At 37.5% G+C, this 8,249-nt stretch overlaps 1 pseudogene; it reads right to left on the reverse strand.

Annotated features, from left to right (window-relative positions):
- Window positions 1-3,065: 3,065 nt before the first annotated feature.
- LOC100519492 lies at window positions 3,066-4,215 on the reverse strand (annotated as a pseudogene).
- Between the last annotated feature and the right edge of the window lie 4,034 nt (window positions 4,216-8,249).

Consider the following 8,249-nt stretch of genomic DNA (forward strand, 5'->3'; position numbering starts at 1 on the left):
AGAAATAAATAACATTGACAGGAAGTTTTGATCACTCAAGCTGCAAGAGAATTGCACAGAAACAAAGATGAAAGCACAGTAGATATTAGAAAACATCAGAAAAAATGTATCATGAATAAATATTATGAGATTAATCAGTAGTTATATTAGTCATTATCCAAGATCCTTCTGATCTACTCAAGTGATCTTTGTCATTAGACATTTAAAGGGGACATTCATCTTGGCTATCCCACTCATAATGTGATACTGTTTTTGGTTTAATATCCCAGCCAGATGAGATATTCAAAGGCCTCCACTGGGCCTCTCTAGTATTATAGCTCATTTCCTACTGACTGAGGACATGCTGAAGGAGCTTCTAGGTATTTCAATCCAAATTTTATACCTAATTGCTGGGTAATGACTATTGCATGTGTCTCAGTACCAGGTGATACACTGTAAGTCATTTAACCTGACTCCATTTATTACTCGATCTCCTTATGCCCACACTCACAGGTGGGCCATGATGATGCTTTGGTTCTTGGCATGTTGATGCCACGTTAGACCACATGTCTAATAGTTCTTGAAATATTTTGATATTTTCCTTTTCTCAGTGTACAGTTAAATGGAACATAAATGGAGATAGTTCTCTTTGGGGAAGAATAGGGGTATCTTTTCAGGTAATGTTTGTTTGCCATGGTGTTGTAGTCCACTTCTTCTCTGGGGCCATGACTGTGTTTTCAGGCACTGAGGTCAAGAAACAGCACAGGTAATTGTGACCTTTTGCTGGGGAAGATCGCTCAGTGTTCTGCTTCTCCACTCTTGCCTTTTAACTGTAGAGTTTAAGCAGTACCCTTGCTGACTGCCCCCTAATTTTGCCCCTAGAGACACAATATTGTCTTAACCATCTCCATAACTCTCTGTAGGTCAAAGATTCTTGACTGCCCCTCTGACCTCAGTGTTTGTTATGGAAATTTTAACTGTGTCATTTCTGGTAGTTCAGTTCTACCATCTGTGTTCTATTGCTTAAGATCCCCCTTTTCTCCATCACTCTTAATGATCCAGCTCTGTAGTTATCTCTCCAATCGTCAGCCCCAGTCTACAGAGGAGAGTCACCACTGAACTTGGTGAGTGTGGTACTCCTCTACCAGAACATTCCTGATGATCTTGGTGAATGGTATGTCTCCTCTAGACTCTCTCATGGAATATAAGATTCTGGTGTATTTTCTCACCTCACAGGATATGTCCACTCCGCTTTCCTGAATCTCTTTTATCCTTCTCCTACCTCTCAAGGCAACTCAGGCATTTCCACACTCATCCTCATAGACCACTGCCTTGTCTAGGCTTTGAAGGGCCACATCCCTCGGGTCCTTGCCTATGAGTCCAATGTCCCCATGGTAAGGGATTCTAACACAAAATCCAGTTTTATGCTCCAGTCTCCTAAGCATTCTCAACATCAAATTCCATGTTACTCCTGCTGGTATTTGTTAGCGGATACATGTAATTTTGTCCCTTAACAAACTTAGGACATTGCAAGTTAGTCTATGTAGAAATTTAACTCTAAGAATGAGCCTGGAATCCAGGAACAGCATTCACAGTGGCCTAATATGGAAGACCAAAAGGGTATCTATTGTACCCAAAATACCTTTTTTCTTGAAGTTTTAAAAATATTTTTTATTTAGTTATTAGAGAAGATAGAGATATCTTATTTGACATTACTTGTGAGTTTTTTTCTTTATTTACTTTCTTGTTTCATTCCATTTTTCTTACCTGCTTTACCAGGTTCTTTGTATACAATTCATATCACATGGGACTATGCATAAATTAGAATGCAGAAGTGCAGATATCTTCACTCTTTTTTCTTCCTCTATGAACAATAACCTTTAACAAGTCATTTTTACCTAGTTTTTTTCTTTCTATGGAAATGAAAAATAAAATTAATAATTCAGGTTGTTGAAATAAGTTTAGAATAGGAAAACCAAACAAAAAAGTAGAAAGAATTCTGCAAGTCAATGCTTTCCATGACCAGAAGCTGAGAAAAAAAAAAAAAAAACACACAAATAGTATAGAGTATATATATATATATATATATATATGTATATATATGTATGTATGTATGTATGTATTCGCCTTTTTCTAGGTTCACACTTGTGGCGTATGGAGGTTCCCAGGCTAGGGGTCTAATTGGAACTGTAGCTGCCAGCCTATGCCAGAGCCACAGCAACGAGGGATCTGAGCCACGTCTTTGACCTACACCACAGCTCACAGCAACGCCAGATCCTTAACCCACTGAGTAAAGCCAGGGATTGAACCTGTGACCTCATGGTTCCTAGTCAGATTCATTAACCACTGAGCCACAATGGGAACTCTGAGATACTCTTGAGATGTTATTTAGTCCTACCTCATGGACTTGGAGAACAGACTTGTGGCTGCCGTGGGTCGGGGGTGGGGTTCAGGAGCTTGGGGTTAACAGATGCAAACTATTGCTCTTGGAATGGATTTACAGTGAGATCCTGCTGTGTAGCATTGAGAACTATGTCTAGATACTTACATGACAACACAACAATGGGAGGAAAAAGTATGCATACGTGTGTGTAACTTGGTCTCCATGCTGTACAGCAGGAAAAAAAAAATCCTGCCTTCATTTTAGTAACATTTCGCAATAATCCTTGACAGTTGGACCATTTGACTTCTAAAATATCCCTAAAAAAAAAAAAGGTTCCAGAACTCTTTACATGAACCACTGCTTTTATTATTTATGTTAATTTATGATTACAGTGTCTTTCTTTAATTACTTTTTTTTTGCTTCCCTAATTGGATCACACAAAATCATAAGGTTTGTCTTGAAATTCCCATTAAAGGATATAGGTCAATATACATTTTTTAATTGAGTGATTATGGTCCTAAATTAAAATCCTTAAAAATGTTCTAAAATTACCAACTTGGAGGGATCATAGAGATAAACAATTTTTAAAACTATCTATCATACACTTCATGGGCAACACAGGCATATTTCTCTATGTAAATACGGAGGTGAACACATTAGAACATATAGAAAATCAGTTTATTCACCTGATATCTCACAAATTCAGAATTAGAGTTCCATGGCTGGTGTTTCATTTGTTCAACTTCCCTTTCTATCACCTAAGAATGCATTGTTTAATACAACTTGAATAGACCTACACATTTATTTTTTATCCAGTGCCCTCTGTTATATATATGGTAAATTATTTGAGAAGCAGTGTAATTTCACATTTCAACTTTCTCATTGCCTTTTTTTATGCCTCAGAAGACTTCTCTAGACTCCTTCAAGTCAGAGCCTCCTTCTGATCACCCTCCTTAAGGCTCCTTTTACTTGCTTGTTCCTCAAAGTATAGATGAGTGGATTTAGTACAGGAGTGACCACACTGTACATAATGGCAATGATCCTGTCCTGGTCCATGGAGCTACCTGAGGTAGGACGAATATACGTGAAAACAACGGGAGCAAAGAAAAGAACAACTACCATGAAGTGGGAGGCACAAGTGGACAGTGCTTTATGAAGCATGCTGCAAGAATGGGTCTTGAAGGAAAGATGGGTGATAATGTAGCCATAGGAGAGAAGTGTTAGAAAGAATGGACCCATGGCAATGGTCCCTGTGACAGTGTTGAGCAGCCACTGGTTAAGCTCAATGTTCCCACAGGCCAGCTTGAGCAAAGGCTTAATATCACAGAAGAAGTGATGGATGTAGTTGGAACCACAGAAGTGTAAGTGAGAGGTCATTATGGAGTGCAGAAGGGCATAGAGAAAACCAGTGATCCAGACAGTGACAGCCATTTGAGTACAGGCCTGAGGATTCATGATAAGAGTGTAACGAAGTGGTTTGCAGATAGCCACGAAGCGGTCAAAAGCCATCACGGCCAACAACAGGGCCTCTGTGCTGCCCAGGAAGTGGAAGAAGTGAAGCTGGCTTATGCATCCCCAGAAAGAAATTGCTTTGTGTGAGGAGAGGAAGTTCTTCAGCATTTTGGCAGTGTCACTGTGGAGAAGCAGATATCTAGACAGGACAGGTTTCCCAGGAAGAAATACATAGGAGAATGGAGTCTTGGCTCAGAGATGACAACCATCAGGATGGCTCCATTCCCAGCCACGATGACCAGGTAAATTGCGAGGAAAAGCACGAAGAGCAAAGGCTGCAGTTCTTGGATGTCTGTCACTCCGAGGAGAAGAAATTCAGTGACTGATGTTTGATTGGGCATCACTTAAAAGCAAAGACAAAAGAGTATATGGAATGCTATCTCTGCTGAAAATTAGAGTCCTCCAGCTGAGGATTTTCCCTCCTGGACAACAACATTTTGAGGGAGAGCCTTGTTGTTGTAAGTAGCACAGAGGTTTTACAGTATTTGGACCATTAGCTTATAAAATGGTTAAGGTTATATACTGGTTATGAACTGTTACTCAACTAGGCTTTTTCTTTATTAGATTTATCATAGTATTTGTCTTTCTCCTAGGGATCAGTGCATATTTCTATCCTACCATTTTATATTTGAACTTCTATGTTCTGACACAACTTGCCTTTTCCTGTCCTAAGTCAGTTCTAACAGAGGGTAAATTGTAAACTACTCCATTACACCATCTCTTGACCTAGTAAGAAACATCTGAAGGGTTTTTATTTAAGAACAGACATTTAGAGAAAAATAAGGGCTATAAGGAAATCTGAATAAATACACAGACATTGGTGTGCTTCCAGTAAAAATGGTACCATTCAAAAACTGGAAAATCCCTGAAAGAGAAGAAAAAGATTTAATGTCAATAAAAAGGAATAAAAATGTGAACTAGGGAACATTTCTAGGCATCTCTAGGCTATATAGCTAGGGAAATTTGAGAAACTATTTAAATTTTTTTTCCACCTCTAAAAAGGCTGTCTTCAAGGAACTCAGAGTAGCTTTGTTTGATAGCCACGTATATTTTGTATATTGTTAAAATTTATTACTCCTTTTTAAAATATAAATTCTTAAGATACATTTTTTTGGTTCTCTGACACACAAATCAATATGATATCAAAAATTCAGTGGGAAAAGTTTTTCCCTAACATTTAAAGAAAATCATATTCAGATTTCCTATACCAAATGTTTTATTTCATTTAGAAATTACATATTTACTTTGCAGAGTATGTAGAGAAATGGCAAGAAAAATATAGGCAGTACGGAGATTTCATAATCCACAAATACAGTGAAAGTCTATCCTAAGATAGAAAACCAGCTCTAAATCCTGGATTTTTAACTTTAATACTAATAAGATGATAGAGAATATGGGTAACTTCCCAGTTTGTCTCCTATTTCATTTTCCTACCTGATTCAGTATTCAACTTCACAGCTATGGAATCTTTTCAGGTTTATACCTATGAAAATTAAATAGTAAAAATGTATTTGAAACTAAATAGTAGAAAAATAGTTGAAGTGATAGCTTATATTTGGGTTGCAGCATGAGCTCTTCATCTTTGAAAACCATTTCTTTCTGAAATTCTGCCTGTCTTTTATGAGTCACAGATCTCTAGACATTGAAACCCTGAGAGAGAGGGTGTCCCCTGCGTTTGAAAAGATTATTGTAAGAATAAACAGGATCCATTCTTATATCTACAATATAAGAGAATTTTCCTTAGGGAAATTTCCTCTTGAGTTCCTTTCTTTCCCCCCATACATTCCACGATTTTTCCCTAATACGTTTCTTAGTTTCAGAACTATGGACAGTACAATTCTCAGTAGCCTCAAGTTTTCTTCTTCTTCCTTTTTTTTTTTTTTTTGCCTTTTCTTGGGCCGCTCCTGTGGCATATGGAGGTTCCCAGGCTAGGGGTCCAATCGGAGCTGTAGCCGCCGGCCTAAACCAGAGCCACAGCAACGCGGGATCCCAGCCGCGTCTGCAACCTACACCACAGCTCACGGCAACGCCAGATCCTTAACCTACTGCGCAAGGCCAGGATCGAACCCGCAACCTCATGTTCCTAGTCGGCTTCATCAACCACTGAGCCACGATGGGAATTCCCTCAAGTTTTCTTAAATTACCTTTCATTTCCTGTGACAGGGTTGAAGGATACACTTTCTCCTCTTGGGGACTTCCCCATAAAAACTCTGTGTGTAAAGTGGGAAAAATTGTGTAATGATAGTTAAGGAATGAGGGCCAATCATATACCATTGATCCATAGAGAAAGATGTTTACTATTTTTACTCATTTATTAATGTGGTCCTATGGAAAACAAAAGAAGAGGAATAGGGAGAAGTAGTATTGCTTTTGTTTCTTGCAAATCTGACTCTTCATTGTTGGTAATAACACTAAATTATTTTCTAAGTTTGGGATCCTAAAGTTCACATTTCTCTCCATGAGAATGAGGCTGGTCTCTCCAATGTGTATCTTCACTTCTTGCTATATCTTTTATATAAAATATTTTATATGCTTGATTCCAAGGACTATATATATGCTATCTGACATTTCTTCAAGCCTTCTAATTAGTTATAAATGCCATGTACTTCTTTCATCTTTCTACAGAGGTTCATTTTTTGGGCTTTGCAAAAGTTCATTATCTATTCATCCCATCAATAATTTCTAGTTATGGAATGTGCTATGAATATAATATAAATAATTATTGTGTGCTGACTTTGTAAATTATTGTTCTGGGTTCTTTACATGTGTTAGTTTATTGTTTCTTTCAAACACCCAGTGTAGGAAGTATTAAAATCATTCCTTCTTTACTTCAAGAAAGAAAAGTGAGGCTCAGAAAATTTAAGTATATTTTGCTCTTCCCTCCTAATTCTGTTGAGAAAGAATTGAAGAAAATAGTTGTGTATATTCAAAGTGTACAATACAATAAATTGGGTATACAATATCCTATTATTAACTCTAGTCATCATTAAATTTCCCTGTTTTTCAACAAAGTGTGAAAATAGGGTTCAAATTGGGATTTCTGGTTCTAGAGGTAATAGCAGTATTCTTGCAATACCAATCATCTCATCTACAGATTCCTCAACTATCTAGAGATGCTTCATATTTTTTATTATTTTATTTTCCCACTGTACAGCAAGGAGATCAAGTTATCCTTACATGTATACATTACATTTACATTTTTCCCCCACCCTTTGTTCTGTTGCAACATGAGTATCTAGACAAAGTTCTCAATGCTACTCAGCAGCATCTCCTTTGATGACATCAGGATCAGAGATTTTCCTGTTTCATGTTTGTCTATTTGAAGTATTACTTACAAATTATTTTCTTCCTCAAGTCAAAATGAGATTGTCTTTAAAACGTTCTTTTATCTCAAGGCATGCATCATGGGCATGTGTTCTATGCAGTCACTCAGGGATCTGTGTTAACAGGTCCCCATGCTTGATTTAATGCTTTGTTTTCAACATCTTGAAATTTTTAATAATTTTCAAAAAAGGATGCCTCTGGAGTTCCCGTTGTGGTGCAGTGGTTAACGAATCCGACTAGGGACCATGAGGTTGCGGGTTCGATCCCTGCCCTTGCTCAGTGGGTTAATGATCCAGCATTGCTGTGAGCTGTGGTGTGGATCGCAGATGCGGCTTGGATCCTGTGTTGCTGTGGCTCTGGCGTAGGCTGGCAGCTACAGCTCCGATTAGACCCCTAGCCTGGGAACCTCCATATGCCGTGGGAGCGGCCCAAGAAATGGCAAAAAGACCAAAAAAAAAAAAAAAAGTTGCCTCATTTTTACTTTTCACTGCCTCAACAATTTGTGTTGTCTTATTAAAGTTTTATATTTGCTATTTAGAATTACATTTTTTTTAGAGTTCATGTTTAAATGCTGCGAGATAATCAGCCAGAATATGCTCTACTTTAGACAGATAAACCAGGAATTTTGTCTTCGCAGAGTTTTGCAAAGAATACCTTTTCTATCCATTCACTTTTAGTCTGTGTGTTTCTTAAAGTGGGTCTCATGTATGGAGAATATAGTTGGTCTCAGTTTTTTAAAATCCATTTAGATGTTCTATATCTTTTGATTAAATAATTTGATCCATATTTTTATAGGAATTATGAATAGGTGAAGACTTACTGTTGCCATTTCGTTAATTATTTTCTGACTGTTTTGAAGTTCCTTTATTAATTCGACAACTAGAAATAACACTATTAATAGTCGAAGTATATATGTATCTACATACCTAAGTCTACATCTACATATATTTTTCCCATAGCATTCCTGTCTGCTCCCAAACACTGATGTCTTCTCATCATCTTCAATACAAAACCCACATCTCTATAGGTAGCATCCTCTCTACAAGTACAC

This window comes from Sus scrofa, unplaced genomic scaffold, assembly GCF_000003025.6.
Source record: "Sus scrofa isolate TJ Tabasco breed Duroc unplaced genomic scaffold, Sscrofa11.1 Contig127, whole genome shotgun sequence".
In the NCBI taxonomy this organism is placed as follows: Eukaryota; Metazoa; Chordata; class Mammalia; order Artiodactyla; family Suidae; genus Sus; species Sus scrofa.